Source organism: Terrapene carolina, unplaced genomic scaffold (assembly GCF_002925995.2).
Source record: "Terrapene carolina triunguis isolate 2854851 unplaced genomic scaffold, T_m_triunguis-2.0 Scaffold42, whole genome shotgun sequence".
NCBI classification, from domain to species: domain Eukaryota; kingdom Metazoa; phylum Chordata; order Testudines; family Emydidae; genus Terrapene; species Terrapene triunguis.
In genome coordinates this window covers 896,930-912,317 of record NW_020664393.1, presented here as the reverse complement: position 1 = coordinate 912,317, position 15,388 = coordinate 896,930, and positions in this window count along the sequence as shown.

Here is a 15,388-nt window from a genome sequence, read left to right as displayed (position 1 = left end):
CAAATAAATCTGTTAGACTATAAGGTACCACTGGACTCCTCATTGTTTTAGAGGTATTCTTGAGATTCTGCAGAGAATCAAGGAATTCACAGCTCCACAACTGCTTTCTGCAGCTTCATTCAGAAAAGGATCTTGGGACTCACTGAATTGTACAGCAAAACCTGCTCTCTCAGTAATCACTACTGTAGATATACATACAAATCAGACACCAATGGTAATAGCAGTTTGCCACTAAACATGCCCTGTTACTTCACGTTAAAATATTCAGAGACCCATGAGGTAGACTGTATTAAAAATAGAACTTGTTGGGGAGGAGAGGGAGAAGTAAAACAGGGCATGTAGGAATTAAATTTACAGTAGTTGAATGGGACAATAGGGCAACACCTGCCACTCGGCATGGGAAGAGGACATCAGAAAGGTAACATGAAACTGTCAGCATGTGAATAGGGCAGCAGGAGCACAGTAACTGGCAACAGACATGCGGACTGGGCAGCAAGCAGGCGACACCTGGTAGTCTGTTTGTGAACCAGTCAGAAGGAGAGAAGTATCCAACAGAGAGCAGGTGGGCAGGGTAGCAGGAGCACACCAGTATGCAGTCACCAGGTGGAGAGGGCAGCAGCCAGGTTAAAATATCTGGCAATTAATTTGTGGTCAGCTAGTAGGAAAAAATCCATACTGGGGAGTTATTAAAAAAAGATATGTTTGATTCTCATACTCATCCCCTTTTCAATGCAGGATTATCTACAGTATAAACAAATACTTTGTATAATCTGGGTGCAAATATCCCAAGTAATAGGCTTCCTAGAAAAGTGGGGAAGCCCTATGTCACAAAGTAATAGGGCGCATTGTTAGGAACTTTTCCATCATATCCAAAATGAATTTTCCTATATAATTTTTAAGCACTGAGAAAGAAAGTTCGCGGTGGTGAGCAACCCATGAGAACAGCAGCAAGAAACCTGACACCACTTGTGTTAGTTCTTTTTGCTTAATTAATCCAATCAGAGCTTGAATAGTGCTGTATTGAAGTCTCTCTGTTTGCACTGGAGTTACATTAATAAAGCTCTGTTTCTTACTACAATAACCTTTACTTGGATCCACATCTCCAGAGAAGAAAGGCTAATGCATTGTACAGTGCAAAAACTAACCACTAAAATAATAATGTTACAAATATATTGGTGTCACTGCCATAGCAAGCAACAATGGAGCCTTTGTCTTGCTTTGTTACCATCGTTACCAATATCATATTGTTGATCTGTTGTATATGAGAAAAAAACATAAAGCTTGAGTCAGATCCTCGGTTGATGTAAATTGGTATTGCTCCACTGACTTCAGTGTAGGTACACTGAGTTACACCAGCTGAACATTTAGTCTACATATAGCATATACTCTATGTCCTCTTGAGTACTGCTCTTAGGCTGGCTTTCATACAGAAGTCATGTTTTAAACCTTGGGCCAGAGTGTAAAGGCCTTATGCAGCTGTAGAGCCAGAGCACATGCCCAAGAAACCTCCTCCCTTGTACAGATGCTCTGTGATGCTTTTAGGTATCGCACCCCACTTGTCCCTGGGAGTAACTTTTGTGTAAGAAGATAAGGATGAAGTAAGGTCATAGCCTGCAGAGTAGTGCTGGTTCACGTGGAGAGCCAGCGGTGGCTCCAGGCACCAGCACTCCAAGCGCGTGCTTGGGGCGGCAAGCCATGGGGGGTGCCCTGCCAGTCCCTGCAAGGGCGGCAGTCAGGCAGCCTTCGGCGGCATGCCTGCGGGAGGTCCTCTGGTCCCGCGGATTCGGCGCCAATTTGGCGGTGGGTACACCGAAGCCGCAGGACCGGCGGACCTCCCACAGGCATGCCACCGAAGGCAGCCTGCCTGCCGTGCTTGGGGCGGCAAAAAAGATAGAGCCGCCCCTGTGGAGAGCAACCTGAGTCACCCTAATGACTGGTGCAATCTCCCATGTCTAGCCTTAGGAGAGATTGTCCCTCCTGAGGCATGGTGCTCCTGGAGCAGTGCTGCTCTCCACCACCCCATTGCACAAGGCTGTGGCACAGAAACCACAATCCAAGCCATTGCCTTTAGTTCTTGGCATACTGTTTTCACTCTCTAGCCATTTAAAAGTCAGTTTCCCTACTAAGAAATTTAAAAATAAAAAAAAACTATAAAAAAACCCACATTCAGGAGCTGATTGTTTTATAAAAGTTTTTTTTTTAAATCTAATTCTTATTCAGTGTCCCGGGGCATCAGTCTGTAAAGAGGGAAGAAGGGCGAGGGGCATTGACTACCAACAGTACGTGTCCGCACAGCCGCCCTACCACTCAGGGCGGTAAGACCCAGTGGACCATGTCTATAGAGCTGCCCTGTCCTTCAGGGCAGTGATACCTAGAAGCCAGAGTCCACAGAGCTGTCCTTTCATACAGGGGCAGCAGGGCCTAGCAGCCAGTGTCCACTGAGCTGCCATTCCCTTCAGAGAATTGAGGCCTAATGGCTAGAATCTATAGAGCTGCCCTCTCGTGCAAGGGCAGCAAGACCTAATGGCCAGAGTCTACTGAGCTGCCCTCTTGTGCAGGAGCATTGAGTCTTAATGGCCAGAGTCTATAGAGCCGCCTTCTTGTGTAGCAGCAGCAGTGAGGCCTAGCTGCCAGTGTCCTTAGTCCCAGGCAGTAGTGCCTGACATCCACAAACCTATGCAGGAGTGTTCAATATCTTTAGTCTCAGACTGTAGCACCTGATATCTTGTGTGGTCACCACTGGAAGGGGTAGGGGGGCCCAGGCCCACCCTACTCCACCAGGTCCTGTACCAGGGTCCTGTTAAACCAGTAGCCCGAGTTTCAGGTTCAGGTTCAGGTCTCCATATCAGCAAATGCATTCCCTGGGCCACTTCCTACTCTTGATTCCAACTCTGGCAGTTCCTCCTTGAGTAGCAGCATTCTGTCTCTCGCAGCTGGGGTCTTGCGGCACACTCCATGTGCTCAGCCTCAGCAATCTGGAGCTCAAGCCACTTCCTGGCAGGAGCCTGCAGCATTCATCAGCTCTCCTCCTCAGTCAGCCCAGTCTGAGCTGAGCTGCTTCCTTTTATACTCTGCCTCCACCTGGAGAATGCCCAGCAAGAGTGAGAGCGCATGGCCGCTTGGGCTCAAAGTGATTGGTTAACACCTGCTGTGCCAGTGCGTGGTTGGTACACATCGTCACATCCAGCTCACCACAAACTGTGACTGAGAGTTTGGCATTTAACTCCTTTGTCCAGAGAATAGTGCACAAGGGTGATGCCACACTCCTTCTCAAGTGCTAAAATGTATTCCCATGTCCTAAAATGCTCTACATTTTGCAAAATATGTCAGAATCCCAGGGTGGTTAAATCATCGCAAAGTACTGGTTTTAAAAAGTAGTCTCGCTATTCAGTAACCGAATCTGAGTTAATTTATTCTACTCTACGTATCTGTCCCTGAAGTCCAAGATTATAGAACACAATATGAAATAATGTGTATTTTTGTTTTCAAACATCAACTCTGTAGTGGCATTTTATTAGTGAGTATAGACCTGTTGTAATAAATGGGCCTATAAATTTACCCTAATTGTGAACTCAACTATAAAAAGTATATGAAAATTCATAAGATGTCACAATACCCTATAATAACAAATGTTGATATGAGAAGATGCAAAAGGGAGACAGCTTGAACTGGTCCAAACAAAAATTCCTACTGATATAACTTAAGGACTGTTTTAAAATTATGCCGTGTAAAAAAGAAAAGTGAAGAACCAGAAATCAGTGAACCAAAATTTGTGTGTGGAAGCTAGGCCTAATTGGTGGACAAAATAATGAGGTGATGGGTTATTTTGCCCACCAGTCACTTTGTGGGTCCTTAAAGAAAGACTTTGGGAAGAAAAATTGGCTACTGGAGCAAGCTACACTATCATGGCTGCCACTCCCACAATCTCCTGGGACCGTGAGCTTTTGTCATCCTGAGAGATATCCTAACCAGACCAGGCCAGAGAGAGGGACCCAGATGACCTCACCACCTCTACCAGCTCCAGCTGAATCCCTAATACCACCAGAAGTGAAATGGAAGCGGACTTTAACAATCATAGCTCCAGTCCATCTCAACTAATTTTTTCTCTTTTCCCCAAGAGGACAGTTATTACCATCTTTGATACCACCTAAAAGACTATCAAAAAAGGATTTGTTTTTTTCCTTCTGAAATCTCTCTCCAGCTAAAGGGAAAGGGAACAAGGGATGTTGTTAAAATGAAAGCCTTATTTAATACTTTACATTTCAGAACTGTTTTTTCTTGATCCAAAGTTAATTGAAGCCAGTGGAAAGACCCCCATCGGTTGCAATCATCTTTGCATCAGGTCCAGAATGAATGAAACAAAATAAATGTTTAAAATCCTGGATCTAATAGGCTGTGTTTTTGTTGCTTTCCCTCCCCTTTCCTTGCTGCTAAGTCAGTCTGTTAAGAACACATTCTCCTCAGGCAGTGACCTTTCCTGCTCCCAGGTGATGATGTATCCAAGGGAGCTCGCGGATTTCTTGAATAATGCATAGGAAACGGGAGGTGCATGGCATAGGGAGACCATTATTAGAAAACTGGAATACTGTGGCTCATTCTGGTGTCAATGAGACTTTTAAAAATATGTAGAAAGGGCAAAGAGGGTTCAGAGAAGATCTACAAGAATAATGTATGGTTTGGAAAACATGCCTTAAAATGAGAAACTTGAGGAGCTCCGTTTGTTTGGCTTGCTGAAGAAACATTACGTGTCTTAATTGTGGTCTACAATTACTCCCTCAGGGAAAAGATACCACATACTAGAGAACGCTTTAGTGTAGCAAGCAATGAAATAGCAGATCCAATGGCTGAAAGTTGAACCTAGACAAATTCAGAATGGAACTACGATGCAAATTTTTAACAGTGAGGGTATTGATCCACTGGAACAACTTATCAAGAGATCTAAGAAATGCTCCAACACTCCAAATCAATATTGGATTTTTTCCCTAAAATGTTGGATCAACCACAAATTCAGATATTACTGGGTGAAATGTTATGGCTTCTGTTATGCAGATCAGACTAGATCCTCATAATGATCCCTTCTGGCTTTATCTGTCTATCTATCTATCTAGCCAGCTAGCGATCTAATTTGCTTTTGTGCATCTAACACTTCTTAGTGTTAAGGAACTCAGTGTTGATAAAACTTGACTTATCCCCAGCCTTGTGCACAGTCCACTAGAACATAAATGAACATGCACTCCTAAAAGCGATTTTTCTTCAGGATGACTTTTGAGTAGGAACTGTGTATTCTCAGGACCTTTGAAAATGAGGCCACATATGCCTAAATATGGAGTCACATAGCTTTTAATTTCTTCACTTGAGTGCTTAACTTTGCAACCTTAGCATTTCTTCATCTAGTGTGTTGTATGGAACTAATTAATCATTTTTATGGTGCTCAGAGGCTCATACACCCTCTGATACTCTGGTGGTGATTGTGGTATTAGAATACCTAGTGCTGAGCTGTTGAAGAAAGTTGTTGATCAAGTCACAGATCCTTCTGTGTACAAAATCTAATGCCATGTCACTGGATTATTGTGACCCTACTTTGTGAAGATCAACTAGTAAAACTGTCTGTTAAAATTGCCACTTGCCAGGTTATTTGTGTGTGTTACAGTACATGCTTACTTTCATAAAAAACAAACTTTCAGGTCAAGTGTTGTAGTGCTGTGCAAAACAGTACTCATACAGTACAAAATGCCACTACTTTACTGAAATTAAATTACCTGCGAACCACTTATGCTGTCTCCTAATAGCATAGTTTGCTGTATTCCCAACGGAATCTAATATTTTTGTGCAATTATTTATTGTTTTTGATTCCGTTATCTTTTTTAACAGTGTTGTCTTAATGCTACAAGTCTTCCCCAATAGATCATATGTTACTGCAAGATATCTTGTTGATGATATTTTTTTTTCATTGAAAATGAGAGAAGCTATTTGTTGGAGTTTTCAAAACAGGAAAAAAGAATTGTCAGTGTGAATGGAAAGTGTTTTGCTTTTTTGTCTTGGGAGGCTTGGGCTCTAGTTTAAATGGTACAATCAATTAAGCTAAAACTACACTTGCCACCAGGGCTGTCCCTAGGGGAGGTACGGGGATCGGGGCGGAAGTGACGGATTCGTCTCTTCCGGGACCGAGTGCGCCGGCCAATCACACCAGCCTGGTGACTGCATACCGGTGTGCTCCTGCTACCCTGCCCACCCTGATTCGTCCTACCCAAGGGACAGCTCTGCTTGCCCCTACAAGAACATAAGAATGCAGTCTCTGTGCTACTATAGAGGCAGTGTTAGTAATGGGAAGACATGCAGGAAACATGAGATACTCTTTCCTTGTATTTCTATAATGCCAAAAGTTTATGAAATTCCACTTGTAATCAGGGAGGTAAAATCTGACCAAATTAATGATCAATTTAGCATCCAAAAGAATCCTGAAATGGCATCGGACCAAAATATGTATAATTACTATGCATGTTTATTTTGAAGCTATTTTTAAAGCTAAGCACTCCAATGGGCTTTGTACTGTAACTAATAAAGAGGAAGCAGATGTTTTTTGTTCTTGTTAACAAAGAGTGCTAGTGACTAAAAGACAAAATGTACAAAACACCTTTATCAATTACACATTTGTTTTCCATTGGATTATGTTGTACCATTTGGTACGTCTTGCATTGAAAAACATATTTCCACTGAACATATTCCCACAAGAATTTGTTTAATAAATTGATCTCTGAAGCCTTTGTTAGCTATCTTGCCAATTAATGAAAAAGGGCTTGTCGTTACAATGGACTAGGAAAGTGATGTACACTGAGTCTGTTTTTGGTTCGTTTAAAATAAAACACAGCAGCACTAATCTATGTAAAGGAAAACATAACATGGTTTACCTTCTCTTTCATGTACACCCTCACACTCGGTCTGCAATGTCATTGATAGATGAGCTCTGAAACTCATGACAAAAGGAGACAAAAGCAAAATTGCTCGTAAGGACTTCCCCTCCATCAACAGGTATGCATTAACAAGAGTATGCAGCCGGTGATGTGTCAGCTAAACTGCCAGAGTTATTTCCTGACACAACAGGAGATACTCTAGAAAATATAAAAGAAGCCAAAGGTTAACACTGATTATACCTAGAACATGGAGGTACAACAGATTTCCTTTAACGAGGAAACCGGGGTTGGATTTTTTTTCCTTTTGTGTTAGAAAACACTTCAATGTCAAGAATACTCTTGGATGACTATAAAAGGCAGCCCTTATTTATGTAGCAAGAATGGAATAAGTTGGACACATACACACTCAAACCCTGTAAATACAATGTCTAGTCTATATGAGACGTCAGGAGGATCTCTGAGCACTCCCCATTAGCGCATAATCCCAACTAGTAGTAATGAGGACACACACTAACAGCTTTATCAAAGAGGGGGAAATAGCATTTACAGACACAAAACATCATTTTGAGATTTTCCAGGTACCATAATGATAGTTTTTCTTACCAATGAATATTCATGACACATCATAAAACTAATGATAAACATAAAAACTGATGTGAACGTTTGACTAATCTGCTCTTATTTGTTTGGAAGAGCTGTGGTAATTGCCTGGTTTGTAAATTAAACATCTGCTATGGGAATAAACAAAAACATAACTGAGCATATTCCAATAAATTGAATTCACTGTGGTTCCATAAATTTTATTAGATGGGCTCATCAATTTTATTACATCTGAGTGCTGCATAGCTATGAAAACCAGTACATATTTTTGGGGGGGTACCCTGTTTGCAAAAATAAATGTTTTTTGGTTCAAATAAACCATAGCTCTTATTTAAAGTCCCCCCCCCTTAAAGGTAGCTAAAAGAACACCTGACTTGGTTAAATTTGGCTGCCATATTTATTTAGTACCTCTACCAAACTGCTAAATAGTATCAACAGATTGTCAAAAACAGCATCTCCATGTTGCATCTGCTCATTTCAAACAAGACAATGGCTGATTTTTAATATACACAAGATATTAATTTGGCATTTGGAGTGACCAGGGCTTTCCACTTACCAAGTTCCAAATGTAGGATGCACAGGGGGAAAGTGCAAGAATGAAGGACACAATAAAATAATAGTGCAGGAAGTACAAAACCTGCTGTGAGCCAATTTCTTCTCTGTCAGTTATATTGTGAAGTGTAACAGCAGAATGGAAATTTCGAATTCAGAATGTCACAAAGATAATCCGTAGAAATAAATTAGAAAAGACCTACAACAGTTAATCCTGGGAGAGTCAGTGCATGATTTTTCCTAATTTATTTTAACCAATTCCACGGTAGGGAGTTACTGTGAGTGCTGTGATACACCCGTTCCGTACATGTTTGGTAGCATGCTATGTGTACCGCATGCTTGAAGACAAGCACTGAAGGGTGCTCTAAACTCTAGACCCTTCAAGTCATAATCTTCTCTGGCTTCCCATGAACACTTACAGTGGCTGATTGTGACAGAATACACCCCTGTATTCACAATGTACACACTATTGTAATAATCTTGGTACAAAGTATGCCTTCTAAGGTATCATTTGAAAACTCATAATTTGCTGCTCAGTATTGTCCTGATAAAATGTGAGTGGTAACATTGTATGTGAAGTTGTAAGATTCTACTCTATGGTGTTATTAACACATGTTCCAGACCCCACAGCCCTGCCCAAACTGAGGTTGGTAAACAGGTCTGGCCTAAACAAAGGAATGTGTGTTCTGCTTAATTTGCATTTAAGCAGCAAAAAGAGTCACTAAACAGGGAGGGAAAAAAGGAAAGTTCAAACAGGTGAAAAAAGCAGCAGGGAACATCCTTCCACATAGATTCTTTGTCTCCTAGTGCCTAATAGGAAATGTTTTACAAGTGGAGGACTGAAACTATAAAAAGGAGGGGAAAACACCCCAAGGAACCTCTTTTTTTCTCCCTGCCCATCACATTCACTGCACCTGGAGTGACAAAGGAAGCATCTGTTGGACTTCAGGAGAAAGAGTGCTGAGCTAAGAAGTTTAGTCAGTAAGACTGCTGAAAACATGTGGTGAGAAAACTTAGCTTTGAATTTAACATAGTTTGGTAAGTTAGGCACCAGTAGCATTTTATCTTTATTTTTCTTGTAACCATTTATTACTTTTATGCCTCATTACTTGTACTCTCTTAAAATCTCTCTCTGTTTAGTGAATAAACTTGTTTTATTGTTTTATCTAATTCAGTGTATTTAAATTGAAGTGTCTGGGTAACTCCATTTGGGGTGACAAGTTGTGTGCATATTATTTTCTTAAAGGAATGACAGACTGAATAGAACCTGTATTGTCCAGGAGAGAGCTGGGCAGCACAGGATTTACATTTCTGGAGGAAAATCTAAGACTGGGCATGTATTGGGTTCACCCTGCAGTATAACCAAAGCTGATGAGAGCCTGAGTGTAACCCAGATGTGGCTGGGAGGCTGCAGTTACACAAATACACTCAGGGTATGGCTTGCATTCTGGAAGGCTTTTTATGAATCGCCCAGATGAGAGCTACTTCAGCATGTAATTGTAAGGCACCCAAGGTTACGGGGCAGGGGTGACACAGCTGCTCATTAGTCTGGATTGTACCCTGGAATGTCACACTGATGAATAACAAAAGGTTGCTTTTCTGGGCTGCCAGCAATAAACAATGCAATTACTCTAGGCATGATGGCCTTAAGTTACCAAAAAATATGCTAAACACAATGCACAGCATTGACCCTAAGGGCAATTCAGTGCAGGAGTAAGAAGTGGGGTTACCAATTTTGATTGGAGGTATTCCTGGAGGTTTCATCACATGACATAATCTTTAATTTAAGATTAATCTTTAATTCCTGGAGACTCCAGGACAATCCTGGGTGGTTGGCAACCCTAGTATGAAGATGGAGCGCCAGGGTTCTCACTCCAAGCCACTTCTCTCTTGGAGCAATCACTTACTGGCATGCAGCTCCCCTGGCCAGAATCCAGTCCTTCATCCAGCACCTATGGTCTCTTTCAGGCCCATCTGCATAACTCTCCCCCCAATGCCCCCTGTTGAAACGGACCTTTAATGGCGCACATTTACACCCCTCTTAGCGTGACACCATGCAAAGGGGTCATTATGACCCATGTCATGTACCAGTGAGAATTCGGAAACCACTATGCTTAATGCACAGTCATTTATTTGAGAGAGAATCACACAAGCAGTTAAGGTTACATGGTATACATTCTTTTCTACAAGCCTTAGCTCCCCAAGCATAAACCCTCAGTAACTATGTTAGCTCTACACAGTATCCTGATTGGCAAACAAAGCAGGTATAGCTACCAGTTCTAGATGGAAACTTTTTTCTTCTCTTCTTTCCCCTCTTAGGTACTTAGTCTGTCAAGGGTCCCCTGAAGCAGAGTCTTGGTTACTCTGATGATCTCTGGGTCTAAGATCTCGCAAAGGTCCCTTGAGGTGGGGCCTCGGTTACCCTGACAACTTCTGTCTCACAGTCTCGAACCTCTTCAGATGTTAATTGGGGAATTCAACTGACTCCTTTACTTTGCTTACCATTTATACCTTTTGTTTTCAAAGGAGTTACATGTCTCAGAAATCTGCCTCATGGGCATCTATTACTGGCTTTTCCTAATTAATATTTGGGAAGAAGGGGCTGCAGAACAACTCTAGACCAAAGCTCAATCAATGTTTACCCTCTTATCAATCATTCACTTAGGCTCTTAGCGTGACACCATGCAAAGGGGTCATTATGACCCATGTCAGCCTGTTCCAAGCCCACTGATTGCATGATTTTACATTTTCTTTACTTTGGTGAGCTGGTTCCCCAGCTAATATTTCAAAGTTTGATGTTAAAACATACATGCATGCCGAGTTTATTTTAATCGTTCCAGTGCAGTTCCAGCATTTTCCGTAATTTTCCACATCATTTATTTGGTGCTAAGAGAATCCTGCTCCCAGAATTCTCTAGCAAGTTTAGACATACCAAACCATACCAAACTTATGCTTACCACATTTATTCATATCAGTCACAGCAATTTATACTAATTCAGCACCGTTCCAACACCCCCAACCTGTTTTCAGGCCATTCCTGGGTGTCCAGCAACCATAACTACCATTATCCCTTGTCAGTAACAACCTGCTTCTTAGCCGTTCACTCCCAGCTCCTAAGCTATCCAGCATTTTCCTCTGGCCAGCTCCCAGGAGACTGCCTGTGACCTACTCTTCTTGAAAAAAGAACAGGAGTACTTGTGGCACCTTAGAGACTAACAAATTTATTAGAGCATAAGCTTTCGTGGGCTACAACCCACTTCTTCGGATGCATATTGAGTGAAACTACTCTTCTTGCTCACCCACAGCCTCCAGCTCCCTGGTGCACCAGGTCCCATCAGACCTGTGGGAGTAATTCCCTTTCCTGTACTGGGGGGATTATGAAGCCCAGAGCATGCTAAATGTTTCATTTAGAGTTACCACCATGCTCAGTAAGAAGCCAGCAGGCTCATTATAATATTCATAGGGCTAAATCCTGGGTCCATTGAAGTCAGTGGCAAAACTCCCATTTACTTCAATAGCTTCAGGATTTCACCCCTGCTGTCCTCTGTTTCCTAATGCTTTGTCCAGCCTAATCTTAAATATGTCAGGTGATTAGGGGTGGCAACACTGTTAGTATACTAACATTCCCAAGTAATAGTATTAGGAAAGGGTATTGTAGTGAAGGGGGTGTGCAGAAGGGAAGGTTGAAGGTTAGTCTGGTGTGTTTGGATTTTGTTTGATAAAGGAGGTTATGAAATATTGGCCTTCTTAAGGTGGCAGAATTAAGGTTGTGATATGTGGTTTGTGATGTAAAGTACAGTAGTAATAAGGTGTGCCTATAGGTAAAAGAGTAGAGGGAATGTACTGTTAGCTAACTTAACTTGCCATTTCCTTGCATTTGTAGTTTTGTGTCAGGTCTATTTGCGTAGTAACCTAACAGTTTCACAACAATTTTTGTGAGTATTTCTATGTAAAATTATAAATTTATATTAGCTTTTTCATGTGGTTTTTCAATAATTTCTGCCATGTGGCACCAGGACTCCCATCTCCTGGCATTCCTCTCACCACGTCCAGTGGCAGCCGATACGCTTGTATACAGTGGTGGCAGTCTTAAGTGAGGATTTGTATCTGGAGAACTTGATGGTTTGAGGGATTTCCAGTATTTTATATGGTCTATCTGGGAAAAGTGTTGTAAAGTAGGCCAGGTACCATAAGGAGGGAAGCGAGATGGGAATGCAGCAGAGAAATCAGTTGTTTCAGGCATTAGCACATTGTGATCTAATGAGCTGCTATGAAGTTATTAAACAAGTCTTCACAAAGTCTTCAAAAAATATTCTTGTTCTTGTTCCTTCCAGTAGCTGAGTCTCCCTAAGTTATGTCTGTCTTTAATATCCTCCATGGAGTAATGACCCATGTGAAATGGCACTCGTGATTTACATGTGAAATCATATATTGACTAATATGAAAATAGTTTGTCTTGTAAATTATACTCCCTTTGTGTGCACACACACGAATAACATGTACTATGTCTATAAAACACATTTCCTTTCAAATGGGGAATATACTGATTAAAAAAATCACTTGCCATGTTCTTCTGTAACTCTTATGGAGATAGAGTCGGGATCATGAAATTTTCTATCCCTCTAGTATTCCCACAAATTATTCCAACCTGTTCCAGCATACTTTCTGAACCTTCAAGAAATGGGAGGAGAATTCCAAAATCTTACATAAATCATGGGAATCATGTTTGAATTTTTTAATGATAAAGTTGATTTTCAGACTCATCAGCACAGACTCATCTCAACCTCCATCATCCTGTGAGAATCCTATATTTATCTTTTTGCTTTTAATCTTCCTTATATGTGCCATAGAATCCAATGACACTTTGAAGGAGCTAGTTCACTATCAACACAATGGTATATGGGACAATCCTGCTAAGTGAGGAGGGCTGGTTGCAAGTGAAAGAACAAATAAACTTTAGCAAAAAAAAAACAAAGACAGGGAATGGGGCTGACTAGTGACTCCTCACCCCACAAGATGGTGATTCTTATGAAGGGGTTTTGACTTGCAAGTCAGTTTGAGAACCACTGTTTAGAACCCTTCCTGGCAATTCATGGTGAACCAGTATAATATCCATGGTTTTTCCTTTCCTGTAGTTCCCTCAGGCCTCATTTCAAAAGAAATCCCATGTATGAGAATCGAGACCTTATACCTTTCTCTCACCAGGTTGTTCAATGTGGGTAACGTGTATGAGGACAAATGGTCTCTCCGTATCCTTCCTTCTGAGTGACTAAGACATAGAAGAGAGGCATTGGGGAAAGAGGAGACTTAATATAGACCATTGGAGATATTTATTTAGTTTGGTCCAGAACCTTTGCCCAGTATCTATCATTTTGTGTACATCTGCAAGGTCATCCAAAATTCTCAGCTGCTAATCCGCATATGGTTTATGTTATCTGAATTCCTATTTGTGTGTCAATTAAAGCTCTATTCTGGTATGAGCAATAGCAAGAATATCAATGAGGCCAGGATTTCACCCCTTATTTTTAATAAGTAAGGTAAAATGTATGCATAAGTTCTTTAATTTTTTACTGTTTTAATAAAATAAGGAACTTAAAACAAAAACAAAAAAGCTAATGAATCTTCATTAATGTTAAGATTTACTTTTTCTCTGAATCAAGTTGATTGTATAGATTTAGATAGAATACTCTTCACTACAGTGATCCCATAGTGCTTCCATCTAATGTATGTAGATTGATTGTTTAAGTAAGTGTGATGGCATATACCTGGCCTTTGCAGCTCCTTACAGGAGGCACTGCGATCCTACTACACCCTGCCCCAAGAAGCAGCAAATGACAGGAAAGGGTCTGAGAAAAAGAGCTGCAGGCCCTTAGCAGGTCAGTTCCTGGCTGGGACCAGAGGAGCAAGGAAGAAGGCCAAAGGTGCGCAACAGATGAGCAGAGGTTGTTTCTGGCTGCATTTGCTTAAGCTGTTTTCAGGGAGAAAGAGGACCTAAGAACCTTAACCCTGAGTTAGGGGAGAAGCTAAAAGGGGCAAGGTAGGAAGAGGTCTATTGACGTAGCACAATGAACTGAAATCAAGCAAGGCATAACTTCTATTTATAGGGTCCCTGGGCTGGAATCTGGAGTTGTTGGCGGGCCCAGGTTCCCCTGCTAACCACAGTGGCATAAGCCCCAAGAAGGGGATAGGTCTTATTTGAGAGCCCAAACAAAGAGCTGTATTTAAAGGGCCCAGAACTGGTTCTGAAGACCCTAGCTTGGGCAATGGGACTGTTCATTTATTCAACACTTTACTACCCTGAAAGGGGTTGGTTTGGACTTTACCACTTGGCCAGAGGGCAAATCCACTGAAGACCCAGCAAGGTCAGCCTGCAGCCTACAGGGAGCTCAAAGGGACAAAAAAAGGATTGCAATACCATACCCAGCCACTAAGAGGCATTCAAGAAGTGAGTGTCCCCCATTAGAGTAGGGAATGAAGATTGTTTTTGATAGGGTTAAGATACTGCAAAGAGAAGAATGGTTTTGGATCATTCAGACATAGACATCTCCAATTTGTTGCCTAAAGCCCACAGGTTGCCATTAACTAAGACCATTTATTAGACTGAGCAGCCTCTGAGTTGTCAATGAATGTTCCAGCTGCTCCTCTTTCGCATCAGGAAGAATGGCTTCAAGTGACAAATGGAAAATCATTTAGCTGGGAATGGAAAAAAGAAAGATATATCACTTTATTCATATTCAGAAAACCAGAGTATTCTTGAAAGCAATTGATTTTGTCTTTCCATCTCTGTTTTCTTTCCAGTTGAGGGGGATTTTATTTTGGTAACTTTCAGAATTTAGATTACTGAAGCATGAGACAGGCTGCTGCTTAGCTTCTAGTCCTGAGGCAAAAGTGTCCAAACTTAAATGTGGTGTGATGTGCTCTTTGATTGGGAAGGATAAAACAATTATGCCAATGATCAGCTGTAGCTGAAATGATGTTTCAATTAATATATGTATTTGTGGCTTTCAATACAATTTGTTAAACAACATTGATTTTGCTAGAATGGATATCTCACTGATATGGTAATGTCATTAAACACATATAATCAATTAAAATGAGCAATAATTAATGTATACATTGTAAACGTATGTATTGAAAACACAGCGATAGACAATGTTCTTTCACCATTAGTAAGTGTTAACTTTCAGGAACTTTGACAAGTTTTATTTATCAGTGTTTCTGCAAGTTTCCATAGAGTTGCCACCCTTTCCATCAGAGTAACCGCAGATGTACTGTGCAATGTTGTCAAAAAATCCCACACAGTATTTCACAGGATTGCAGTAAAA